Source organism: Channa argus, chromosome 4 (genome assembly GCF_033026475.1).
Source record: "Channa argus isolate prfri chromosome 4, Channa argus male v1.0, whole genome shotgun sequence".
Classification (NCBI taxonomy): Eukaryota; Metazoa; Chordata; class Actinopteri; order Anabantiformes; family Channidae; genus Channa; species Channa argus.
Genome location: NC_090200.1, coordinates 8,156,385 through 8,182,733, shown reverse-complemented (window position 1 = coordinate 8,182,733; position 26,349 = coordinate 8,156,385). Strand labels below are relative to the sequence as shown.

The window sequence follows — 26,349 nt, the reverse complement described above, 5'->3', positions numbered from 1 at the left end:
TTACACTGACTTGGTGGACATAATTCAACTGCCTTCGCCTTGGACCATCTTTTGGTGGCAGTTCATCTGGCGACGATGGGGAACAATGACCTTTCTGCAGCTCTGATAAAACCAGCAATCGCATAGCTGTATTTGCATAACTATCCCTACCTGCGCTATAATTAGTCAAATAACCTTGAGTCGGCCAGTTGAATGAGGTGTGACTAATTAGCTGTTTGTGCTCAAACCTTTAGATTGGGCCAGGGGAATGCTGGGGGCACAGAAATAGGTCTCCTGCTTTAAGAGCCATAAAACTCCTCATTGGGTACTCGAAACACTAAGTTTATGATGAAGTTGCAATTACATGTGCAGAGCTGTAGCCTATGGTGACTTTTACCATCTTAATATAATAAAAGGATGGAAGGTACAAGCTCATACGCTATAATAATCTAGTCTCATTTTATTTGCATATTGTGACTGTGAAATTGACGGCATGCACATACTCTAATTATCAATAGGACAAATTCTGTAACATAAAAAAATAAATTAAATTAAACTCTAGGTGTCAGCTTCTTAGTCAAAAAGCAAACAGAACACCAGATATTGTAATTGCACCTAAAAAGGTTCAGCTTGCGTCCAGTGGGTCTAGTTGTACATGAAACATCTTCCCATGTGTAAAATGCCTGTGCTTCTTGCTGTAAAGTCACCATCTACAAGAACTCCTCGTAACGTTACCTGGAGGAGTTTTTCAACTGGAAGTACGGACATATGTTCTATAGCTACCCTTTTTAAAAAAGAACTGTAGGAAAGCAGTTGCTCTTTGCTTCTATAAATAAATCGCACATGAATCTAATTGTGACAGGCACACGCGCAGACACCCACACACAATAAAAACATTTGGACAACCACGGCTTTAGAATGTACTTCAAGTTTTATTTTGCTCTTATATTTATATTTGCATTGACTCTTTCGTGTTTTTTTTTTTTTTTTTAATTTTGATGAAAAATAATGCATTTCACATCTTTTTCTAACAGCATTTTTGAGGCAAGCAATCAAAATGGTGGAACCCGATTTGCAGGCATTAGTGAGCTGGCAGCCCCTGATTGAAATGAGGGAAACCTGCTGAGTGAAAACATTCTGGTGAGAAATGACAAAGCAATTACTGTGCATCTAGCTGATCAGAGGGGTTAGACCAGTTGTTTAGTGAAGGATACCAATCAATACCGAGCACAGATAGAAAGACACTAGAAAATGGGTCCGATTTTGAAACAAGCTACAAATGCTGCTCAGTGGAATAAACACTGGAAAGTAAATGTGGGACTTTTAACAGTTACCTTGTCTGTTTTTGATTATGGCCCCTGTCGCTCTGTTCTCTCTCCCTCTCTTCTCATCAACAGATGGGTATAACCGAGCAACAACATGAGCCCTTTTTACATGTGAACAGGTGTGCACATAGTTTCGCACATGTGACACAACAGCAGAAGTCAGGCCTGACCTGTCAGGTTAGGAAAAGGGCGGCGGCTGTGTAGAGCATGCAGGAGGCACGATATGACACAAACGGTACAGTGTGGTGCAGCAATGGCTGGGTTTTCTTTACTGCACATTGAAGCTGCGCCCGTTGCCTGAAAGACGCATTGACAAACAGCGCAGGGTCGCTCAGACATTAGGGAACATGGCTGCGGGATGTACCGGCCACCTGATTCAAACATTTGCATTGTCGTTGAGCTTCCCCTGATAACAAATAAAATGAAGTTCAGGTTTGCATAGCATGTCTGAAAACAGCCATAGTCTTTGTTCCTTATGTTCATGAGTATTAAACAATATTACAAATTAAAGGACCTCTTGGAATCTGCAGTCTGATTAAAACCAATTCTTTTTCAAAGGTCTAAGACCTTTATTGAAGGTATAAATCAAAAAGTATCTGATATCTGCGCTCTGTAATCTCTCACGCTTTGCCGTCAGCAAAATGGCTACAGCCTGAGGGGTGGACTTCACAATAAACAACAGCAGAACAGCCATGAATTCTAATGAGATCCCTTAGAGGACATCACCTCCTCCAGACATAATAGGAATTTTGCAAGTACCCACCAAGTCTCACCTGGGAACATAACAAGGAGAAATACGGTTGGGAGGATGTCACGCTGCCTATGAATCAATAAGTAAGACAGGGGTCACTGCTAAGCATTTATTGCATAAGAAACAGTCCAAAGCATTTAGCCTAGGTGGTTGTGGTTCTGCTTCTAAAGGGTCGCCTGTACTGGAGGAGATGAGCATAGTAGGAATACATAAATAAATAAGCAGCATGCACTATGAAACCCGCCAAGGGTGCAAATTCAGTGAAGCCAAAGCCAGCAGACACCGACTGTTGGTCAGTGACTGTGAAAATGCAGCATCACTAATCACAGACTCAAGTGATTACAGCTGTGGTGGTAATTGATGGTCTTTTCCAATTAATATTAATAAGGCACCAAGCCGAGAGACTTACTAAAGAAAATAGTAACACTTCACATACTTCAAATGTGTTTCTTTTAATGGAAAAAGCAGGTTTAGTTTAAACTCAAAGTAAAAGCCCACTAACCATAGCAAATGTTACATACATCTTTGTTACATAAAATATAAAGCTTTTTGTGTTTTTTTTTAGTTTTGCAGATACTTACAAAGCTAAAGTATAAGACTAATTAATTTCTGACCCGATGATGCTCTTATACTGTATGTAAAGTCAGGGTCATCAAAGGTATTATGGTACAGTCCTGAGGGGGACATGATTGTGTTTGCCATATTTCATGAGAACCAGCCCAACAGAGGCATAAAAATACCAGAATCAGGTTTAAAGAGGTCACACTATGATGTTAGGATTTTATTTGCAACTGTTATAGTATTGGATATAGCATTTTATTTAATGCCCAAGTTCCAAAATGTGAGTTGAACATATGTGTAGAAGAAATTCTGCAAATTAAATCTTGTTTCTCTGTCTGCTACAGATCTTCCTGAGGTGCTCCTCCAGCTCCCAGAGACTTTCTGTGGACCCTTCCAAAACGTTCCAGACAGTTCAAAGGACAAATCTGGTCAGTCCATAGGCAGACTTCCCTTCTGGGTGTGCAAACTACCCTCATATTACAGGACAACCATGCTCGACTCTCTGCTCATCTTCTGGGTTCCACAAGCTGGTCAATCAGAAAAGAGTCAACTCAGGTTGAGGGGGGCTTTACACATAGCTTAAAAAGAGGTACTGCATAAATATAACAATAATAACACATAACATATTGACCAAAACTATTTCACTAGAGCCAAGTATACAAATTTAAACCAGAAATTTTCCATAACGTATACAAAAATACATAAAATACCAATAGACTTATCATAAAACAGTACATGACCTCCGTGCACTTGCCGCTGGCTACAGCCCTGACTGTAAGATTTTAAATGTTCTTTGTTAAACCGTCGTGAATTTTCAAACTGCTACTTCGAACTGCAGCTTCACCACAGCTCCAACATTAAGCACATTATGTCGACCAGGATGCAGCTGTTTTGATGAGACAAATGCTGCTATTGTCAGACTGTCAGTTACCCATTCTTTCAGCTCTTTTATTGCTCATAAAGCGACTCCCTTCCATCCAATGACGAGCGTGCACCTGTGCAACCGTCAATAAAAACAGCTTTGGCGAGTGTTCTAAGCAGCTGTTAACAACTCGTACAAAACTGGCGCAGCAGGAAAACTGATATTGTAAACTGTTTCTGGATCAAAGACGAAAGGAGATGCAGAGAAACTGACAGTACCACCAAAGACAGACACATTTAAGGACACAGCAGAAACAGTAAGATCACGGGTGCATTCAAGCGGCCTCTGCTGTGCGAGATGACTCAAACTTGAATTGGGTACGATGTCTGACTTTGACATACTGTGAAGATATTTTGGTCTTTTTTTTTTTTTTTTCCTTCATAGTTGTTTATGAGAAACACAAAAACAGTGATTTCAGGACTGAAAGGACACAAACGTGTAATCTAATTGGAGAGGCGCCAAAGACAGAGTCCTGCCAAAATAGACTTCACTCACTTCCTTTTTTTTTTTTCAAATCATTAGACACTAACAGTGGTTTCTGCCACAGCAGTGGAGCCTCATATCCATACCTGAATAGAAATGCAAGGAAACCTCTTTCTGCCCAGAAACAGGCTAAACACATTCACGTTTAGTGGGCACTACAAGTTATTTCATGTGCATTATACATCTCCAGGTAAGAGACTGTTTAGTGCCATTTCAAGCTGAGAGTAATGCAGGCATGAGTGGCAAAAGCAATTTCCGTCTTAAGTCCCGCCAACAAGAAAACGCAAATAAATATAAAATCAAAATTGCTTTTAGAGAAGACGTTGAGTTGAACACTTTGTGTGGAGGTAAAAAAGCTTTTATACTTGTATTTTGTGGCCTCAGTTGATGTCGATGACATTTAAATGTCAACTGTACAAGTGGAGAGTTTTGAGTAACACATTTCAATAAATACCACAAAATCTGCGGCTCCTTACGTAAACGGTGGAGCTGTATCTACAAATATCAAGTGTGAGGTGTGATCTCATATCATAACCACAAATCATGTTTATTTCATATAAAATGTATTGCCAAGGGAAAAAAGGCAAATGCATGCAAATTAATGTGGATTATGCATTCATGTAAGTAGGCAGAGTTCCTAGAGCTCCTTTAAAAAAATAAAATAAAAAAATGTTTAAATTAAAACTACAGAAAATACATTTGAAAAGAAAAAACAGACAGCATCCTCCTGGATGTTTACAATGACCTGTGTATTATTTTCTTCTAATGTCTGTTAAGTATGCTATTCTGTTTACTTCCCACAAACAAGGCCATATTTAATGAACACTGAAAATAAATAGCCTCTTCCAGTCCTGTGTTTACAGTGAGAGACGTGACAAGTCCCTGTGGCACACAGGCATACACCAGAACTGAAGAGAAACAACAGAAGGGACCAGGGCAAAAAAGCCCAATGGGACATGGACAGCAAAACAGCAAAAAAATTCACAAACCGCTAATTTTTCGAAATGTAAACTCAAGTGTATTTCAAAGTGCTAGTGGTGGAAGTTTTAATCAATGAGTGCTTTGCCAGATGCTTAAGTACTGTATTATGCTTTCAAACCCAGAGTTTTGGAGGAATTTGTCAATGCCCACTGAGATTTCAAAGCCAGTCTTCCGACAAAAAGCTCACATTGGAACTGCTAAAAAGCAGAGAATTGCTGCTTGTGCTACAACAGGACAGTACAAATGACAAAGAGGTGGCGTCACCCAGGATATTACATTTATCTCAAATGGTACACGCCTAACCGTAACATTTTGTCACTTTATCAGCCATTACAATCTGTGTACAAGCTGTATTGCAATTCTTTAATCAGTGGTGGAGTTCAGACTAAGTAACAACACTGCTTAATGTTCCATTAAATTAAATGCCGTACTCATTCTATTTTAGTGTCCAGGAAAAAAAAAAATAGAAACCAGAGAGACTACTATGGCCCCGGCATATATTGGGTCTTGTTGATTCTAGAAAGGTTAACTCAAATATTGTTTGTATAATATAATATAGTTTCCAGGTGCCTTGAATTGATGTCCACCACAGAATCAGATCGGTTTTGAATGCAATGCCATCTTACAGCCTGGAGACCATGATATTCTAAACTGGCTTGGGTTTGTCCCGTGCGTACAAAGTGTTTTCCAGATTCTCTGAATCTTTTAATGAGAATGAAAGTAAGAAAGTTCTGTTGAGAATAAAAATCCCCAAGTTATCTGCAAATGTTGGTTGAGAAAAATCGACTTCTTAGTTTCCCTGTGATGCTCTTTCTATACACTCATGATACCTGTTGAATCTGATTAGCTGTGAGATGCTCCACCTTTATTTTTAACTATTAGACAATGTTTTTGGTTACATGTGTATTTTAAATGATTCACAAATGATTGCATTTGGCTTTTATTTACATTTTACACTGCATGCAAGGTTAATTTTGGGTGGCTATGGCCCAAGTGACAGAGAGACTTATTCACAAACTGCAGGACCAGAAAACCCCAGCCCAGTTCAAACCCCAGCTCCTAAAGCCGGTATGTCAAACCACCCCTAAGTAAGACACTGAACCCCAGCTTGCTCTTGTGTGTGTGTGTGTGTGTGTGTCCCTCTCTTGAATGTTGCACTGGATAAAAGCAAGTTGTGATTGTTCTTGAGAACAGATTTTAAGAAAGACGTTTATATTGTTTACATCTGTTACTACGTTATTTATAAATGAAGCAAAACACAAATCTGAACTCATATTTTAGTTCATCAACAAGTTTGGCATTAGTTATCAACTTTAGTGGTTTACACTAGACCCCCATAACTGAGTTTACATTGAAGCTGCTTAGAGCCCCTTAGGCATATTATTTCAAATATTTGACAATTGGTTTACTTATTACTTATTTCTGTAAACCATGCATAGTTCCATGAGGTCAGAGAACACCAAATCCCAGCCCTTAGGGGCCTTTTAGTTGTTCTACTGGTTATATGCAAACTGCATTTACGTAAGATTAATCCTACTACTGTCACAGTTGCATAGATGAACATTTACAATTAGGATTTTAAGACATCATACAGTCGGAACATGCAACGCACTATTGGATTAAAAAATGATTAATCGGCAACACTAATTTCAGTATCAGACTGAATCATGAAATTATGCATACTTTATGTACCTTTCTTCACACAAATAACATTTATCTTACGAAAATCTTTAGAGACATTTTGAAACCATGTGAAAGCTGTAGAAATATGAGCTATCAACATGAATATTAATAAAAGGCCTTGCAATAATGTAGCAGACATGCAGATTATCAGTAATTTCTTTATCCTTATTAAAGGGCACCAAAACAGATGTAAGAGATGATCACTCTGTGAAATCATTGATTAACCAGAACAAATTAATGAAATCGGTGACATATCTGCTTATCTGCAGATGACTGATCTCTGACTTCAATCACCAAAGGAATTAACAACACTCCACCCAATATCTATTTATGAATATTTATTTATCTAATAAGTACTAATGTAATAAATAAATAAATAAATACATTTAATAAATAAATAATAAGTAATAGATAAATGTAGATAATATACAGATCAAAGAATAAACAGTTTGGTATGAATATCGGCGTCCTACACAGGAAATATAACGGCAAGGTAAACAGATTAATCCTAGTACTAAACATTGTGCTGAAAGATTACATTTGGATAATTTTCGTAAGAGGTTCAGGCAAAATTCCTGGTTACATTTTGGAAATAAACTAATAAACAATTTTTTTAAGACATCTGCGTCTCATAGCAGTCCCAACGCAGCCAAATTCAATAATGGAAAAAATTACGGCTGGGCATGGCCCTATAGAAATAAATATGAGTTATTCTAAAGCCAAAAGTCACTTCAGTCTGTTAAAAAGTTAAACATGGCTTGTTATAAAAGAAGAGGGGCAGCTATAGCTCAGTTGGTTAAGGCAGTTGCTTAAGGACCACAGGGCGAGTGGTTCGATGGCTATATGTCGAAGTGTCCCTGGGCAAGACACAAGACACTGAAAACTGTGCCAAATCAACATGCGGACAATGAACCGCTGTGGCGACCCCAAACTCACGGAATAAGCCGAAAGGAGTAGTAATAGTTATAAATAGATAAAACTTTAACAAAAACGTGCACGAGGTAAAGCATGAGGTAACACACGAAAAAAAAAACAACCTTAAGGCTTCTAATTTACAAAAAGGAAAATGATTAGACAGAGACAGAAACTACAAAGTGTTTTAAGATACAGCCCAAACTGAAGTTCAGATGACTTTCCTGGATCTTGTTTTGCGCCTTTTGATGAAAACACCTACTTTTCTTTCTCTAGAAGATACATACAATATTCTGCATATATAGGTTATTTTCCAATGACCATGTGCTCAAGACGTAAAGTAGATGATCAGATCAGATCAGAATGCAACAGAACTGCAAATCCTCTACTGACAATAAAGCAGCACATCATAGTATATAGACATATGTATTTAGACATTATGTATGTTCTTATTCTGGATGTTAAATAGTAATAAGCATACAGTGGTTATCATTGATATATATCACTCTTAACCTTTTGGCAGACAAACAAAGTATGCATTAAGTCACATGATATACGATTAAATATTAAGAATATACTGTATTTCAAAAAAATTATTTAAAAAAAATCTGAATTGGCACAAAGGCCAGATTAGTTATTGATATAATAAACAAATTACAATTTGGTGGCACAGTGGTTCTATAATACATTTAATAATTCTTCCAACATGATATTGTCTTTGCGAATCTCCCTCAGATTGCATTTACATGTCACAGGAGAACTGAGTCTGTGTTCATCTAGAGAAAGCTTATATAAGCTTTCCATGAGACAAGGTCTAGGACAGGAGGGGTTTGCTGTCCTTTGTCTTGGAGATAGGGTAAAGGTCAGTTTGGGTCTGTAGCCTTGTGTTTGTTCTACAGAGCAATAAGCAGTAGTAACACAGATATTTTTGATTTATTAAAAACAAAGTTTTCAAATGTAGTACGACTTTGCCCTGTCTAAATATAGATATCTAGCAGCACCCATTCTCTGTCACAGATACTCTTCGCCAAAACAATGTGTGAAAATGATTAACAATGAAGTTAAAGGTTAAGCAATGACAGGTACAGAACATCCTCTTCAGCTGGAAAAAAGAAAATCACTGGTTTTGTGCTAAACTGATTTCCCATATTAGGAGAGCTTCTGTTTTCAGTACCAGTCAGATAAGATGAAACTTTTATGATTTGTGCCTGGAAATTGGGCCACTGCAGCTACAAGCTGCACCTAGATACAACGAGGAAATGCAGTGCAAGTAAGAATGCAGAGGAGTATACTGACATATGTACAATGAGATAGGACAGAACTTCATTAAACCCCATTGGAACATCTTGTCACAAACAAGTCTGACACTGCAACATTAGCCAATTCTGCTAGAAAAAAGACAGTTTGTGGGGAATTAAAAAGTTGTAGCTTTGTTTGCATGAATTTTAAGCCAAATGTACTACTGGACATTATTAGGGGAGACTGTGGCGCAGGAAGGTAGAGTGGTTGTCCACCAATCTCACAGTTGTTGGTTCAATCCCTGGATCCTCCGGTCACAGCGCTATATAAGTGCAGACCATTTACCATTATTCAACTTTTATGTTTTGCATTTGATTAACGTTAAAAACAAAAGAAAGTGAAATATTCTTTCAACTAACATCATCATCATCGAGTATGTTAAATAACAATACTTGTTTTAGTTCTAAATAACAACTGCAGTAGTAATTACAGTTTGGTAATTCTGGGTGATATTGGAAATATGTAATAGGTGGGTAAAATTTGTAATAAAAATACAGCGATATTTCTATATTTATTTTGCAGTAACTGTATATACCATTTGTAAAATGCTAAATAGTTATTAAACAGACACTTCCACATGTGATTTCAGGTAATTAGTGTAGGTATTAGTGCTAGGTTTCCACAAATTTTACCCGCGTGTATTTCGCCTCATATTACCTACATATACCCATTGCTTAAATCAAGATATAACCAGCTTATAACGTCAGTAGTTACTATTATATGGTATTACTTTAATTTTCATTTTGAGATAACAACCCTGATACATAATAATACTGAACTATAACCTCTATTAGCTGTAGAACATTGTCCCACAAAGTGTTCACAGAAAGAGGAAGAACAACAAGAACAACGTTTATGGTCATTGAGCACACATATATGTTCTACTGCATTCTACCAGGCTGCCGAAATGCTTAGTCTCTAAATTTTCTGACCTAAGAAGGCAAACCCTGTTTGTGTGAACACACCCAAACATGATCAAACGTGACAGATTCCTTCCTATACGGGCTAACATTGGTGGTATCAAGATCAAGCCTTACATCCCACGTTCTATTTAAGCTAAAGCTTTAGCTGAAGCTAGAACAGGAAAAAAAAAGAAGGGCACTTATTCTTAAAAAAAAAAAATAATAAAAAAAAAAAAATGCCCTCAGTCTGTAAAGTCATGTTCAAGTAAAGCGTTAAATGAAAACTCCAGATGGAAGTTTACCGCGTACGAAAATGAGAGTGTATAGAACATATGGGTTATTGTTGTTCCTCCATAGATTATATTTGTAAACAGAAAAAACTACTGTAATGTACATATATAATGTACAGAAGTACAAAAATAAAGTATATGCAGGAATTTCATACACGGAAAGTGACAGATATTTCTTTGCTAAACAAAAACACAGTAATCCGCTTTAACAGAAGAATATTATTCTGTAGCTACATTTACAGTGCAGAACCTGGTGTGATCAAAATACACCAAAAACATTAAATTTGTAATTCAGGCGCAAAGTATTGTGCCAAAAAATGATGTCTTCAAATAGAGATGGCACATAAAATCGGTTTTTATTCTTGCTGGTCTGTTATATAGAGTTACACACACTTTTATGTTTCTAAAAATCACAATCACAGTCGGCCTTAAAATAAAACTAAAAACACTCAGATCCATTGTTCCAAATGGGACCCAAGGTGTCTCTCTGTTTTGCTTTTATAATGATTGTTTTTAACGTCATTATCTGCATTGTGGCTTGACTTTTTAATTCCATTATTACGGTTGTTTTTAGGTCTTGTGTATGTTTTTTTTTTCTCTCTGCAACCTTCATAATAGAGCCATAAAACAAAAACCAGTGCGCTCAGTGGAAATGTGTGACAGATTAATTAATGGCCTAGAAGAAGCGTGGAGTTAATAGGAACTGGAAACAAAGAAAACAAAATACCCAGGAGGAATCTCCAGAAATTACGAACGGAGTAGACAGCAGGTTTGGAAGATGGTATCATAATCATTTGAAAGTCATGGAAGTGGCTCAACCAAAGGAAGTATGGACCCACAGAGACATGCTCACATTAGAGTCACTATTTAACCAAACTTATGCTACGTGTTTTTGGACAATGGGGAAGAAGCCCGGTGAGTAAATACGAGCAACAAGCCAGCCAGCATTCTTGCCGTGAATCCTTGGCAGCCTGAATCTTGCCCATCGCCAGCCCACAACCCTCCACAACTGGGGCCTCCAAGTCATTCCAGGCCTTCGAGAGCTGTCCAGCTCGTCTCCTAACTATTCCTGTTTTGCTCAATCAGAAGATGATATATATACGCACTTATGTTTGACTTATTCTAGCCACTAGACATCTGATGTGCACATGTGCAATGGTAAGTTTGGACAGTACCAAGAGTGAGAAGACGCACTTGTTTTGGTGTTGTATTTACTAAATATTAAAAGGACAAAAACGTTTGCTTGCTAGTTTGCTTTTATGACAACAGTGCATTGGGATCCTCCAGGTTCTGACTAACTACATCAGATGTGTTCAGTCAATCAGCAGTGGATAGGCCAGGAATAGCTGGAAAAGAAACAGGACAGCAGTTCTCAGGGAACTAGAATGACTACCATTGCTGAAGGGTGGAGATCCATTATCCATGCTGAAACATTTTTCCACGCTTCATGTATTTCCTCACCAATCACACTAAGGTCCCAATCATATAAATTCTGCTGCTTCACCATTTTCAAGTGACACGAGCTGCTACATCAAGGGACAAAATGTGACTTCTTTCTCTCTTCCTCTTCTTCTAACTACACCTTGAGGGTTTCATCCACTTTCTACTCCTGTCGTAACAAGTTCTCCACACATTATCTCTCACCACAACATTCAGTTTGAACTGGAGGTACAGTACGAATTGCAAAAGTACTACTCTGTGTGAATGAGGCTTCATGTGGTCGTTAAAAGCTTGCAGTCCCACTGATACCTTATTTGAAGTATTCACTGACACACACTGAGACAATTTGGAGAAAAGTGACTAAAAAAATGGAGTGTTATGCATATTTTATGACAGTGTTGAAATCATATGAGGTTAGAATTATGCTCTGACACACACACACACACACCAATCTGTGGCCATGTCCTCCCATACAGTGCAAGTCAGATTAAAAACAAAGAGGGGGCACTTCGATTACAGCGGTAAAATGACCTGCTCCACACAAAGTTCACCTCATTTTGGTTGCAAATTAAATGTCGGCTATGGTTTGGAGAGCTGAGCAGGTTTCCTTCCAGAATACAATATTCTGTGGCCATTCTTTCACTTCAATTTTGCAACCCCATGGGATTATTTAATGAAATCAATTCAAGGTGGGGTTTGCATTCTTTTTATGTATTTAAATATTTTGTATATACCCATAGGTGTCATCATAATGTGTTGAACAATTTGAATATTCACATTGGGAATAAACACACCCATCCGTTCAATTACACTGTAGCCTCAATCACATTAAACATAAATCACCATTAGTGGATAATTATTTCAGCAATGCCTCACTTGGGTTTGACCACAGCTTTAATCAAAGCATAATGCATCTTATTTTGTTTTTATCCAAAGCCCACTAACGTACTGTGGGTGAATGCATTTTTTCATTTACAGTAGGTAGCCCCCTGGGACAATTAAGCCCCTAAATGCGCCAGTGTAACTTTGAAATGTAGTATGTACTTAATAGTGAACAGCACATCATCACAATTATCAACACGGTCTACTGAGTTATTGCCTTTTGCTTTTAAAGCGCATGATTATTTATTCATTTTGTTGTTGTTCCTATAAGATCCATAATATTATCCTAAATGACAAGAAGCTCAGCATATAATACTTCCCCAAACCCTTTCATAGACAGATCACTGCCAGGTCACATAGCTCTCTGCTCTGAGGGTCTTTTCCAATTTGGCTTAAGTGTGGAAAGCTCACCTAAACCTGGCCCCCTTAGGGTCATTACAGCTGAAGGCTGCGGCTACAGGGAGCCTTCTCCTGCCAGAACCTCTTCCATCACAATCTTCTCTCTTAGCTTCTGACAGCGCTTACTCGCTCCTGGAGCTGGTGACGAGTAGCAATGCACCGTCAATGTAATGGTATGCAGATCACTTCCCCCGCAGGTGGTGCCGATACTCACAAAAACATACTACCAACATGTGTCGTGCTGCATTATCACACGTGCTTCCAATGTATGCAGACACATACAGAGTATACTAAGAATTTCAGACTTGTGCATTTCTTAATTGTAAAAAGTAGTGATTGCCTTTATTATTTATTAAAATCAATGATAGAAGCCGACGTGCATACACACATGCATTTAGAACACATGTATTTATTGCAAGTAAACAAGGCCGTTTATGAAATAACCTACTTTTACTTGCCGCTCACCAACTACAAACTGCATACACGCAGCCTCATTTGAGGATGGTAAATACCAACTACAGACTGAGAAAGAAAGTTATGAAATCTAATCAAAGGAAAAGTTGTTACAGACTAGTCTAGACTCCATCAGAAAACATCTCTTGCTTTTTATCACATGATGTCTGTTATCATACATTAATTTCTAGTTGCCAATGTGATGTATACAAGTACAACATCAGTGAGGCATGAAGATCATACAAGTTAAGTTAAGTGCTTAAAAGCACAGAAAGGTAACTGCTAAGTGTGAAACCACCCGGATACAAGCACGCACGCACACACACACACACACTCACACACACGTACCTGGAGAGAGATCTATTCAGGCACAGCGACTGAAAACACCTGTGTAGGTGGGTCATTGGCAGGTAGAGCCAATAAGATGAGTGATACTCTTCTAAAACCATTTTGGTATCTGAACATAAAAAAGACTGATAAAATTTAAAAAAAAAAGCAAATTATGGCAGTGAAGCAGATGATTGCTACTAATTGGAGGCCTCCTTATTCGATGGTTATTAAACAGCAACGCATGCTGTTTGTTGTTAATTATGAGTTTTGGACATACTCCACACCACCCTTTGTATGTACATTACTTCCATCCATTCTAACTGGTGATCCTGTTCAGGGTCACGGAGCCTTTTCCAGCTGTCATTGGGCGAGAGGTGGGACACACCCTGGACATGTTGCCAGGCTATCACGGGCCAAAAATTGACTTATTTAGTTTCGCATTCCTTTCAAAGATTTTAAGGCAACAGGTTACTGTTTCCTAGTAAGGTCAACTCATTCAGGTTAAGGGTTCTAAAGGGATCTAAAGGGTTCTTTTCAAAGTTATCTGCCCATTAATCTATAGAAAAACACAAGACAACCAAATCTTCAAGAACACTGTGTGCATATCACCTGGGGTCTCAATGTTGAGAAAGTAGGGGCAACTAAAAACACACAGAATACAGCGGTATAGTGCATCCAATAAGTATTTGCAAAGTATTCTAACTTTTTCCACATTGTTATGTTACAGCCTTATTCCCAAATGAATCAAATTCAATATTGTTTCTACAAACAATACCCCATAATGACGATGTGAAAGAAGTTAGTTTGAAATCTTTGCAATTTTCTTTTAAATAGAAAACAAAAAAAATCAGTTACCTCACAGGACCTTATACAGACAGATGTATGCGTTTCCAAATCATGTCCAATCCACTGAATTTCCCACAGGTGGTAGAAACATCTCAAGGATGATCAGTGGAAGCAGCAAGCACCAAGAGCTCAATTTTCACTGTCATGGCAACAGATATGAAAACTATGTACATATTTTTTATTTTTAATACATGTGCAAAGATTTCAAACAAACTTCTTTCACATTGTCATTATGGGGCAGTGTTTGTGGAATTTATATATTAAATAATGAATGTGATCCATTTTGGAATAAGGTTGTAACATAAATGCACGTTCTGGATGCACTGTAGTGTGCAATAGATTTTGAATCCTGTTCTGGAACATGTTTTGCAGATCTACAGTGTCCACTGACCTGTTCCAACATAATCACATGAATAATAAGGATGACACATTTATCTCGATAATCAGGATTCAGCAAATGCACCAACTGAAAGGCACAGGCCCAATGCCCCCTATTCTCTTTCACTGACACTTAGAATGTGCTAATTAGCATTTATGTCAGATTTTCGCTTATTTCAAACTGCGCAGCCTAAAATACTGCAATGTAAAAAAAAAAAGGCTCAACATACATATTTTAGATTGGAAAATTGCCCAAGATGAGAGGACAGTGCTCTGACCACAATACTAATGATGACAGAAAACCTGATAAGGAGGAGGGAAAAAAAAAAAAAAAACTAGAACGCTTTTTCTACCATGGAAACCCTGCCTGAACCCTGTTAAAATGCACATAGACATTGGACGTTAAATCCTCTTCCTGATTTGCATCTTTTGCTGAACATCAACTTCAGCTCTTTTAGAAATTAAATGTGTTTCTATAGAGGTGGTCGGGTCATTTCCTTTCCCCCCCCCAGGGTATTCAGTAACATACAGATCAGCCAGACATCAAGATCTGCCACTTCTTTGCTACTGTAAGTGTCACTTTTAAAGTCAGAGTCCCCCTGGGGATTTTTATAGTATCAGAAAATACAGATGGGTGAGAAAGCAAATGAACCAACCAAGTAAAGTGTTGGTTCACCATGTGCCGCCAGCACTTCACATCGTGTGTCACATGACGTGACCTTGAAGAAGTACTTTTTCACAAACCCCAACATGTTTATTTAATGCCTAACCCTTAACTAACCCACCCCTGATATTTGTGGACCACAAGGTCAGTAGTTACCGACTCCCAGTCCCAGCCTACATGTTAATGTGTTCCTCGGCACTTACCATATTTTTGTGCCAAAACCAAACCAAACCACAGTGTGTTCACATGTTATATGTCACATTTATGGGTGTTTAGAGCAAAAGATTCATGTCAAACTGCTGCCATTTTGCCTTCATTGGAAAGAACAGCACCCACCATTTTGTAGTATGATGTCAAAAGGTCAACGTTTTAACCAACTGTTCATTCATTCGTGTGAGAGGGTGAATACGAACGGCATCTGTGTACATTAAAGTTAGAGGAGTTGTTTTATACTCATCAACCATTCGGTGATCTCTTGCACATTTAGGATCGGGCCATTCCCATCAAAATGAAAAAGTAACATAGAGGTGACAGACACAACGGAGCCAGCAGCTCTCTTCATTATAGTGGTCGGACATTCGTGGTTTTTCCTTTAATTTGTCACCTGTTTATAATGGATTTATATGATCAATTTTAAATTAACAATCCAATGCACATGCTCATTTGACCATGAAAATGAAAACACACTTTCACCCTGTTACATAAAGCAATTGCAGTCTGTGTAATTAAAAAAAAAAAAAAAACATCTAATTAACACTGGATTCATCCAGCCCTTATTGGACAGAGAAGTAAATAAGAGATGCTCATTGTCATTGTATACCTACAATTCACCTCCAGCTTTTATTACCTGAAACTCTGGCCATGATATGTATCATTAGCTGATGAAAGAATGAAAAAGATGTATTGACTTAATATGTCCCAGATGCAAGTGAACCCCCACACCCCAACCCCGCATTCTCCTGCTGCGCTGATCCAAAAATAAAGCTCTGGGTGCATCATCCATGATAATTAGAAATATTGGCAGCTTGCTTTAGCCTGTGTTTTCACTCTCAACTGATGCTGATCATAGTGGAGACTTCAGTACTGGGAAATGATCCAGAAACGATGTTGATGGAAGAGGCACCTCTCACCCAGCTGTGCTTACGTAATAAACTCTTTTGAGCTTGAAATTATTCTAAAACAAATGAACACTATTTTCATATTTAATTATATCTTTTTTTGAAAGCAAGCTGTGAGTGTTAATGTTTTTGAACTATTCATCATAGAACAGCTTTTGAAAGGAGTGTGTGTTCCAGGGCATCGGAGGACCGAGGGAGAGGTCTCAACTAAATATAACATTAGTTTTTGTTTACCTCCAACTGTGAGCGTGTGTCTGCATGGGTGGAGGGGGCAAAAGCAATTTCAAGATTAAAAAGCGATACCAAGCCAAGAATGCAACATTGAAAGCAGCAAACAAGCAAAAGTGCTTGCCAAGAGGCAGAGGCACTTTGGTTGCACAGATCAAGAATGCAGCATTTTAATAAAGACCATTTGTAAATCATCACCATGCTGAGTCACTGACATTTAACATTTTCAAATGCTGTATGCATATGAATGTTGCATACAGATGGTCTCAATTTTCTTTGCACAAGGCCCAATATGGTCCAAAATAGATAACCCGTGGAGACGGTGAAAAACATCCTAAACCACATGTTGGATTGTTAGAAGTACGTCCTAACAGCTGTAAAATAGCTCAGCGCTCACATGCACATCACTGAGCTGATCGTGTAAAAACAGATCTGAGGAACTGCCTTTGACACTTTATTATTCAGATTTTGACTAATGTAAATTAATTGCTAAGCCAAGAATCGTGGCAGACACTATTTGAAATTGAATAAAAATAAACAGAGTGAAGTCAGCGACTGTGCAAAGTTTACTCGGAGCAATATTTGCAACTGAGCAGAAAGTTTACCTGAACAGGACATTACATATTTACATTTAGTCATTTAGCAGACGCTTTTATCCAAAGCGACTTACAAGTGAGGTACAAGGCAGCAAAAATCTAAGTCAAGGAGAAAACATCAAGTCCTATCAGAAAATTGTTCATAGTTCACGAGATGCAAGTGCAGTGAGAAAGAGCAGAAAGGAAGTTTTTTTTTTTTTTTTTAAATAGATTTAAGTGCATAGGAAGATGTGGAAGAGTTCTGTTTTCAGCAGTTTTTTGAATATTGGGAGAGAGTCTGCTGAGCGTGCAGAGCTTGGTAGCTCGTTCCACCATCGTGGGATCATTGCGCTAAAAAGTTTGGTGTCTTCTGTGCGGTGCTGGGACCACCAGACGTCGTTCGTTGGCAGGCCGCAGTGGAAGGGAAGGATTGTAGACCTGAATGAGTGAGTGGAGTTAAGTATGGTGACGGTAAATGGTAAATGGTCTGCACTTATATAGCCCCAGTCGCCCCTTTTATAGTTGTATAGTGGAAAACAAAACAAATATGGTATAGAATTCATGAAATTGTTGTTGTTTGCAGTCTTGTTTTTATTCACTCAAAGGAATAAAGATTTATCAGAATTATCAAATAACACTTCAGTCCAATGGCTGGTATTATGATCTTTTTGACTAATTTGTCTGTTTTCCAGACAGCCCAGATTGGCTGGAGGTGGGGCCAACGGGAACATGATGTTCATGCATGCTATGTTGTGCTACTGCAGCGGCGTAACTTAAAAGCGGCTGTTTGAAATGAAAATGGAGGCATCACAGTAGTCGAATATATTTTTAAAAGCTTATTTTGATCTTTAATGTGAAGGGGAAGAAACCTCTGTTGCCCAACTGAGGTTTCAGTGGAGAACAGTTTTGTAACAAATAAGTTTTCTAAACGTAGCTGGAGGCTTAATTGTAGCACAGACATACTTTTGTAGGTTTTCAGATGGGTAACTATAAAAAAAATAAAGTATACACAGCTACGCTTGTTTCAACTTCATCAGGTAGTTACATAAGTGAAAGTGTTATACTTACAACACCCTGCCTTGCTCCTCACCCAGCTGCAATGCACACTCTGTCTACAGTCTACAAGTTCTGGATGCTCCGTAATGCTCTGTATGCTGTCAGCGTAGCTCTGAGCAATCGGGGGGGCTTATTCTTTGCATATCCGATTTCACAGCCAAGTCTGACGCCACACTTGGAGCAGTTTCTCCAGGCGGGAGATTCAAAAATTTAAATAACTTTAATACACAGTAGAAATTAGAGTTCAGCAGAGCAGCCCCCCCCCCCCCCCCCCACCCCCACCCCCACCCCCACCCCCATCATCCTAATCCACCGCAAAGCTATATTTGTTTTGTTTTCCACTATACTTTAACAATTGACTTCAGGTTATCTTGAAATAGAATAGCAACTACAAACCTCACACAATCTCTCCACATAACCTTCAAAAAAGCTAGTCTGATATTTGGGAGTTCTGCAATCCCACCTCCTCCTCCTCCTCAGTTTCAGTAGGTGACACGCTTTGTGTGCCAGCAATCAAAGAGAATTGGTTGAAGATGAACCTGGAAGTTGTTCGTTTAATGGGTAGATTGGCAAAAACTATTTTACCAAAATTAAAGGGTTGGACAAAACAGATTGTTTTGTTTTGTTCAGAGTTGTGTTAAATTCAGAAATTCTCTTCAGGTATGTCTCAATGTGTGCATCCCTCCCTTTAAAATTCTGTTACATTCAGCCGCGGTTTAGGGTCTAAAACTCAGTTCTGTGGTGGAACTAGAAGGGAACGACAGCCAATGCTTCCTTTCCCCAGCATGGTTCTAATGAACAAAAACAGTGCTGGCTCGTGTGCTTTCATTTTTTAGGTGTACAGTCCAGGAAGTATAGACACTTATTATTCACCTGCATTCACATCATGGGTTTCTGTTGCTTATTCTGATGTCTCATCAAAGTGCCTGTTCAAGAAACACTCTCCACATTATCATCAATAAAAGCAGCGCTCTGTTGTGCCCTGGTAATTTCTTTAAGCATGCTAGGCTTCATTAAGGACAAGCTTAATTATTTAAAGCTAAATTTGGAAATATAGAAGGCTTTTCCACAGTGTTTTCCACATTCCTAATTTGTAAAATAGCAAAATTGCATTGCATTTGTTTGCTTGCGTAATTATCTTATGTAATTATCGTTTAAAGCCAATTGCTGATTACATTGCACATCTAAAAACGAAGGCTCCACAAATAACAAATATTGGAACAAATCAGAAAATAAAAAAGCCAATAAAAGTAGTTTAGTGAGAAACAGCAAACTAGTACAAATGCAAAACATGCTCACCCTCGGCGACTGCATGTGTGTTAACCATAGTGAGTTTAATCTTCAGTTCCTATGAATACAATAAAACAATAGCTGTCTGTACATTAAACCAAACATTTAGCCAGCTCCTGTGCAGAGCTTGCATGTTCTTACCGCGCCTTATACTACGTGAAGTGCCTGTGCAGAGCGTAGGGGAGTGTAAAGTAAAGCTGTTCCAAACAGAGACTTACTTATATAATTAAGCAGATTTCAAAAAATGAATGCAGATTCAAAACCCTGTACGCAGTTTGAAGAACACCAAAACAATTAACAGTTGATTTGCACCTAAAATACATTTTCTTTAGAGGCAATGCATCTTTAATAAAAACTAGAGCAAGAGATGAGGCATCGGTTTGTATTTTTTTGCATTGTACAACAACAGAATCCACAAAAGGCCAAAGAGGGGTGAAAACCTTTTGGAGACTGGAACAGAGGAGTCTATGTTAGTCTATTGCATCCAAATACAGATGATAAAAGCCAGCCCTGAATTATTTACACAATTTCCAGTTTGTACCATTTAGATTCACTCAGCCGGTTGGAAAAAAAAAGTAGGCAAAGGGAACAAATATTGCTCTCTCATCCTTAAGGACATTACTCAGCAGTTGCTCCTAAACTCCCAGCTGCTGCAGATTACATTTGTATTTGACAAATCCCTAAAGTGATTGTGTGTGAACCTATGACTGTGGAGTGCCATGCTGTTTCTACAAAAGAAAAGACATTAAAGTTTGTGGCAGATTTAATAAGTGAACAACTGACCCATCTTTTTTTAGTGTCCCATAAAATCTAATTTATGTGCTTTTTAAGGCTGCTTATGTTGGACACTGCATCCAGAAAGTGTTCACGTGTAACTTGTTTCACATTTTGGTATGTTACAGCCTTATTTCAAAATGGATCAAATTATTAAAATTCTACAAACAATACCCCATAATGACAACCTAAAAGAAGTTTGTTTGAAATCTTTTTTATTTTATTTAAAAAATAAAATAAAATCACATGACATTAGTATTAATAGCCTTTGCCATGACACTGAAGATTGAGCTCTGGCACATCCTGTTTCCACTGATCATCCTTGAGATGTTTCTACAACCTGATTGGAGTCCACCTGTGGGAAATTCAGTGGATTGGACACGATTTGGAAAAGCATGCTCCTGTCTATATAAGGTCCCACAGGTAACGGTGTATGTCAGAGCACAATCCGAGCCATGAAATCCCAGGAGTTGTCTGTAGATCTCAGAGGCAGGATTGTATCGAGGCACAGATCTGGGGAATGGTACAGAAAAAATTCTGCGACACTGAAGGTCCCCTTGAGCACAGGGGCCTCCAGCCTTTGTAAATAGAAGAACTTATGAAATAACAAGATTCCTAAAGTGGGCCGACTGTCCAAACGGAGCGATCGAGAGGAAGGACCTTCGTTAGGGAGATGACCAAGAAGCCGATGGTCACTCTGAAAGAGCTCCAGTGTTTCTCTGTGGGGGGAGGAGAACCATCCAGAAGAACACCCATCTCTGCAGCACTCCACCAATTAGGCCTGTATGGTGTCCAGATGGAAACCACTCCTCAGTTTACTGACAGCCCACCTGACGGACTCTCAGACCATGTAAAACAAAATTCTTTGGTCTGATGAAACAAAGACTGAAGTCTTTGGCCTGAATGCCAAGTGTCATGTCTGCAGGAAACCAGGCACCACTCACCACCTGGCCAATGCCATCTCGACAGTAAAGCCATGCTTTACTGGCGGCAGCATCATGCTGTGGCAGAGCCTGAGCCCAACTGAACATCTCTGGAGAGATGTGGAAATGGCTGTGCCCCGACGCTCCCCATCCCACCTGATGGAGCTTGAGAGGTACTGCAGAGAAGAATGGGAGAAACTGTGCCAAGCTTTGAGCATCATACTCATACTCAAGACTTGGCGGCGGATACTTAAGTACATGTGATTTGTTTTGGTTTTTGTTTTTTACTGAAGTTGCAAAGATTTAAAACAACTTCTTTCACATTGTCACCATGCGGTACGGTTTTTTAAGTATTGAGGAAAATGATGAGTTTAATTCCTTTTAAAATAAAGCTGTAACATAATAAAATTTGGAAAAAGTTGAGTGTCAGTTTCGGGATGCACTAATTGTCTGAAGGAAAGTATTACACAGTACACTGTAGATGGATCCTCGTTTTCTTAAACATGCTGCGAGTGGGTAATTTGGAGAAGTGAATCATATTAACACAAAAAGTATCGTTATTTTAACATAAATCATGTTGGAAGAAAAACATGATTCCATCTGCAATAACAGAGTATTAAAGTTTGATTTAAATAACCAACCATTTGTTTTGCTGACTAACACAATTTACTTTTTAGCATTTTGATTAAACCTCTTTAGATTTTTCATTTATTCTCTCAACCACACAGACAAGACTCATCTGACTGCATCCTGCTGAAGGAAATCCTCAGGGCTCAGTGCTTGGTTCTACATCATTAGTCACACATGCCTCATTTATGCTACTGTGATACGAGAGATAAAACTGGTGCACTAACACTGAAACCCCAAACCGTTAACATTACAGTATGCTTTTAATAAAACTATACATTTTAAGATTTTTACTACTACTTCTACTGTTTTTTTAAAATAATAACTAACAAACTACAACAGTGAAATTTGAGATAATTATAATACATGTTACTGTACAGCTGAACAAAGACACAATGCAAAAAATACTACCTTTAACCCCAAAGACCCCCCCCACCCCCACCCCCACTGACAAGCTTTTAAGGCCAAGTTGTACAAAATGTAGCATTTATCTGGATTTTGGATTCCATATGGGCAAGTTGTCAGACTGCCTAATGGTTCAGCAAAAGATTTTTCAGTTTCTGATCACAGATTGCCATTGTGCAGAGTCGTATTACAGCTTGTTTAATTTAACCGTGAGTGTTACATTTAGGGATGAAATCGTAGTCATAAAGTGTTTTACTTGGTAGTACTAAAACAGAAAATGACATTACTTTAAATTGTGAAGCAGAGAGCACATTAGGATAAGAAACTCACGTCCGCATAACTTTATAATGCTAGTCCACCACTGTGGACACCATTAGCTGGGAATTGCTGTAACCAATGCGCCAACTTCATTTCATGCATCACGGTAAATCATGAAGCCACATCGGTAATAACCATTATTTGCTATAACAGCCTTGAGAATAATTGCCTTGAAAGTTGAGGCAAAATTAGTTGTTAACTTCTCATTTGGTGATGGGTAGTATCAGTGCTTCCTGGCTGTGGGTGGAGGTGCATTCATGGGCACTGTGAGTCACTCTTGGATGCAAGTCATCCACTGCATGACAAGCCTTTACAGCAGCCCAGTGGGGCAAAAATGACTCCTGCTGGCCACACTAATCCACATCCCGTCTGTGTGCATGTGTGTTTGGGTGAAGGAGACAGAGAGAAAGAAAGAGACGCCACTTAACTGTCCGATAAACTAATCAATTAGCAGAATACCTCTGCTTTAAAATATGATGAATCAGCTCAATTTAATAGTGATGCATCCGGTAAAACCCTCCCGATTCAATCTTTTATCCACACTAAAACCCTCATGAAAGCCTCGCTAAGTGAAGTCAGATCCGCGTTGTTTATTTGAAAACTCAAATCCATGCTGATACTGCATCAGGACTTCTGAGTATGGCTGTTAACACTGATAAAAAATTAAAACTGTGATTAAACGTGATACACTAATGAGATAAAACCATTCAATAGTCTGCCTGCTTATACAGGATGATTCACACTGACTTTGTAATTACTATTGCCAATATGACTAGAGCTCTAAAAGACATGAATAAGTGAAAACATGAACCACTGTGGCTAAAAGTGATTTAATATGCAACAGTATCAGCAAGGTTTTTAAAGTGCTGGAAAGAAATTATAAATGAAACAGAAGCAGAAGGTCTGCCCAAGGTGGGGTAATTTGATTTATCTTTTATTATTTTCCATCCCCCGTGTTATCATGGTTTCTTCTCTGAAATGGGAAATGTGATAAATATTGATGTCCCTTGCAGGAAATGCAGCCAGGCATGCGTGAGATGCAAGCCCTGCCTATCTATCAAATTTTCCTTTGGAGTGCATGGGTGTGTGTGTGTGTGTGTGTGTGTGTGTGTGTGTGTGTGTGTGTGTGTGTGTGTGTGTGTGTGTGTGTGTGTGTGTGTGTGTGTGTGTGTAAACTGACCTCACGCCAAAAGCCTGAGTCTCAGAAGAGGTCTACCCGCCTGAAAGCCCTTTGTGCGGCTTGTTAGCACACTCGGCCTCTTTCCTCTGGTCTCTGGCTTCCTGTCACTCTTTTATTACTATATTATGTCTCCTGAAATCTCCCCCTCTTTCACCTTCCACTAGCTATCACTCTCCTGTTCTCTTCACCAGCTTCCCATTTCTCTCTCGTCTCCCAGTGCCGCTCACCCTCTCCCTTCTAACAAGCTCTCTTTACTCCTCTCCCCATGGAGTTCGCAGACACAAGAGAGAGATGAACAGAGAATTAATAACAAGACAGCAGCAAAGATCAAAGGAAAGCAGCTCATGGAGCATGCAGAGGGGACCAAAATAGCAACAGCATGCTTCCGACTGACAAAGTGAAAAAGTGAATTAAACATGGCTTCTTTATCAATATGTGATCGTCATTATGTATGCACAAGTATAATAATAAACAGTCAAACTAACAAAAGACAAAGTAAAGCATGTGTGCAAGTCAACCGTCTAAATAAGCGTCTAGTGTTCTCTCATTAAGCCAAAGATGTTATTAAAAGGCTCCTTCGAATAATCGGACACAAGAACATGGTTGGGAAGCTGAAACTCCACCGCCACTGAAGCCATGGGTGTCTCTAAAAAAAAACATGTAGGTAGGCAGGCGAGCATCCAAGGAAAGAATCTAAGTCCCACCTTGTCGCATCACACCTACGAGCATCAGGCAGGCACACATTCTGCAAAATTTCCCGTACTCTCGTGCTTTTCACCCATGCTGTGAACAGAAGGCAGCACACATGTGAATACACATACAGTACGCACGTTAAATTCTGCACACCCACCCAGCAGAGTTTACCTACTTACTATTTTTTTTTTTTTTTTTAAAGTAGCTCCCTGTCAGTGTTCCCAGATGGCAAAAACACATACCGTCACTGTCAGGGAGTCCATGTAAATTTGTCTCTAAGGGACAGGAGCTGAAAATACCAGCAGATCAATAGCACGTACCAAGTTGAGCATTTTTCCCTCCAGCTTCTGACAGCATGAGCAACACTGCTGGTGTCGACACACATTTCTGTTCCCTGCCTCTTTCCTTATACTCCCCAGCCAGCTCGCAATCATTTTTCCCTCTCCCCATGTTCTAAATAGCCTGCTCTGCTTCATTTAACAGCTCCGCCATACCATAATGTGTGCTGCATGCACCTGTCAATACGTTATGAGAAGTAAATCAGGTAGGGGGGAGAGTGCAAGAAAGGGAGATGAATATGCAGAAAGAGTGAGAGTGAGAACGAGACAGGAGAGAGATATCCTCACCAGAGCTGTAATGATGGGAATCCAGAAATTGCTTGCTTCATTCCACAGCGGCTTCTTATTAAATCCAAGATACTGGGGAAATGATTGAAGATTCCATTGAGATGCTGCCCCCCGTCCACCCCCCCTCCCCCCCCAAAGGGAGGAAAATTAGACTTTTTAATGGGAGGATCTTGGAATGTTGTTAGAAAATGTGGTAAATATGCATAAGTAAATAAAGCTGGTATCCAGGTCCAGAGCACTGCATGAGTCCTTTCCGTCAGCTGCGAAGCCACACGTGTATACACACGGACACATGGGGTTCACACAGCAAGCCACACACATACATACACACTCACACACAGAGGGTGTATCCTCTGTTAGCCTCAGCTAGGCTGAAAGACTGAGGGCAGTGGAAGGAAGGATAGAGACAGACAGAAGGAGAGACATAGCGGAAGGGAGGGGATCTGGAGGAAGGCAAGGTGGAGGGAGGAGCCGCAGTATGTGATGAGAGTTTGAGAGAGGGGAGGGAAAGGAGGAGGGCAGGAGTATCTCCATCCCTCCTTATTTCTTCCTCAACCTCAACCTCAACTGCAGGATGATCTGCACAAAGAGTGGGAGTTAATGCAATTATTTTACCATATCTCCATCTAAAAAGGCTGCAGGTGATGTTAAACAGTTAAATGCGGGGACGGAAGCAGAACTTACGGAAGCCGTTACAATCAGACCTGTTTGTGTATTTGAATACTGACTAATGAACCTTACTAGTGCACAAAGCTGAACAGATAAAACAGGCTATATGAATACGGGAGGGTGGGGCTGAAGTACTGAACAGATACAGTAGCTAAGAACGACACACACCTTGAGAGGATTTCACCTAACTTTGGCATCTGTCATTATCAGATGATTGTAGATACACGCCTACCCGCTTGTCATTGTAAAATCGGATACATGAGGTACATGGAAACCTCAGCAAAATCGGGAAGCAAAAATGTAAATGATATTTTACATGGAACCAATATTAGTTTCCAAGCAGGTACAGGTAACACTACATACTTACAGTAAATGTGTCAAAGAAGA

The 26,349-nt window shown here is 39.1% G+C and overlaps 1 protein-coding gene across 2 annotated transcripts in view; it reads right to left on the bottom strand.

The window, feature by feature from the left end:
- lingo1a (leucine rich repeat and Ig domain containing 1a) overlaps positions 1 to 25,687 on the bottom strand; it is a 120,104-nt gene extending 94,417 nt beyond the window's left edge. Inside the window, exon 1 of one of the 2 annotated variants that reach the window (XM_067502523.1) lies at positions 25,294 to 25,687. The gene's annotated coding sequence lies outside the window, so the exon portion shown is untranslated. Of the gene's footprint in view, positions 1 to 23,974; positions 24,120 to 25,293 lie in introns of those variants that run through there. The other variant, XM_067502524.1, reaches the window with a different exon arrangement.
- Between the last annotated feature and the right edge of the window lie 662 nt (positions 25,688 to 26,349).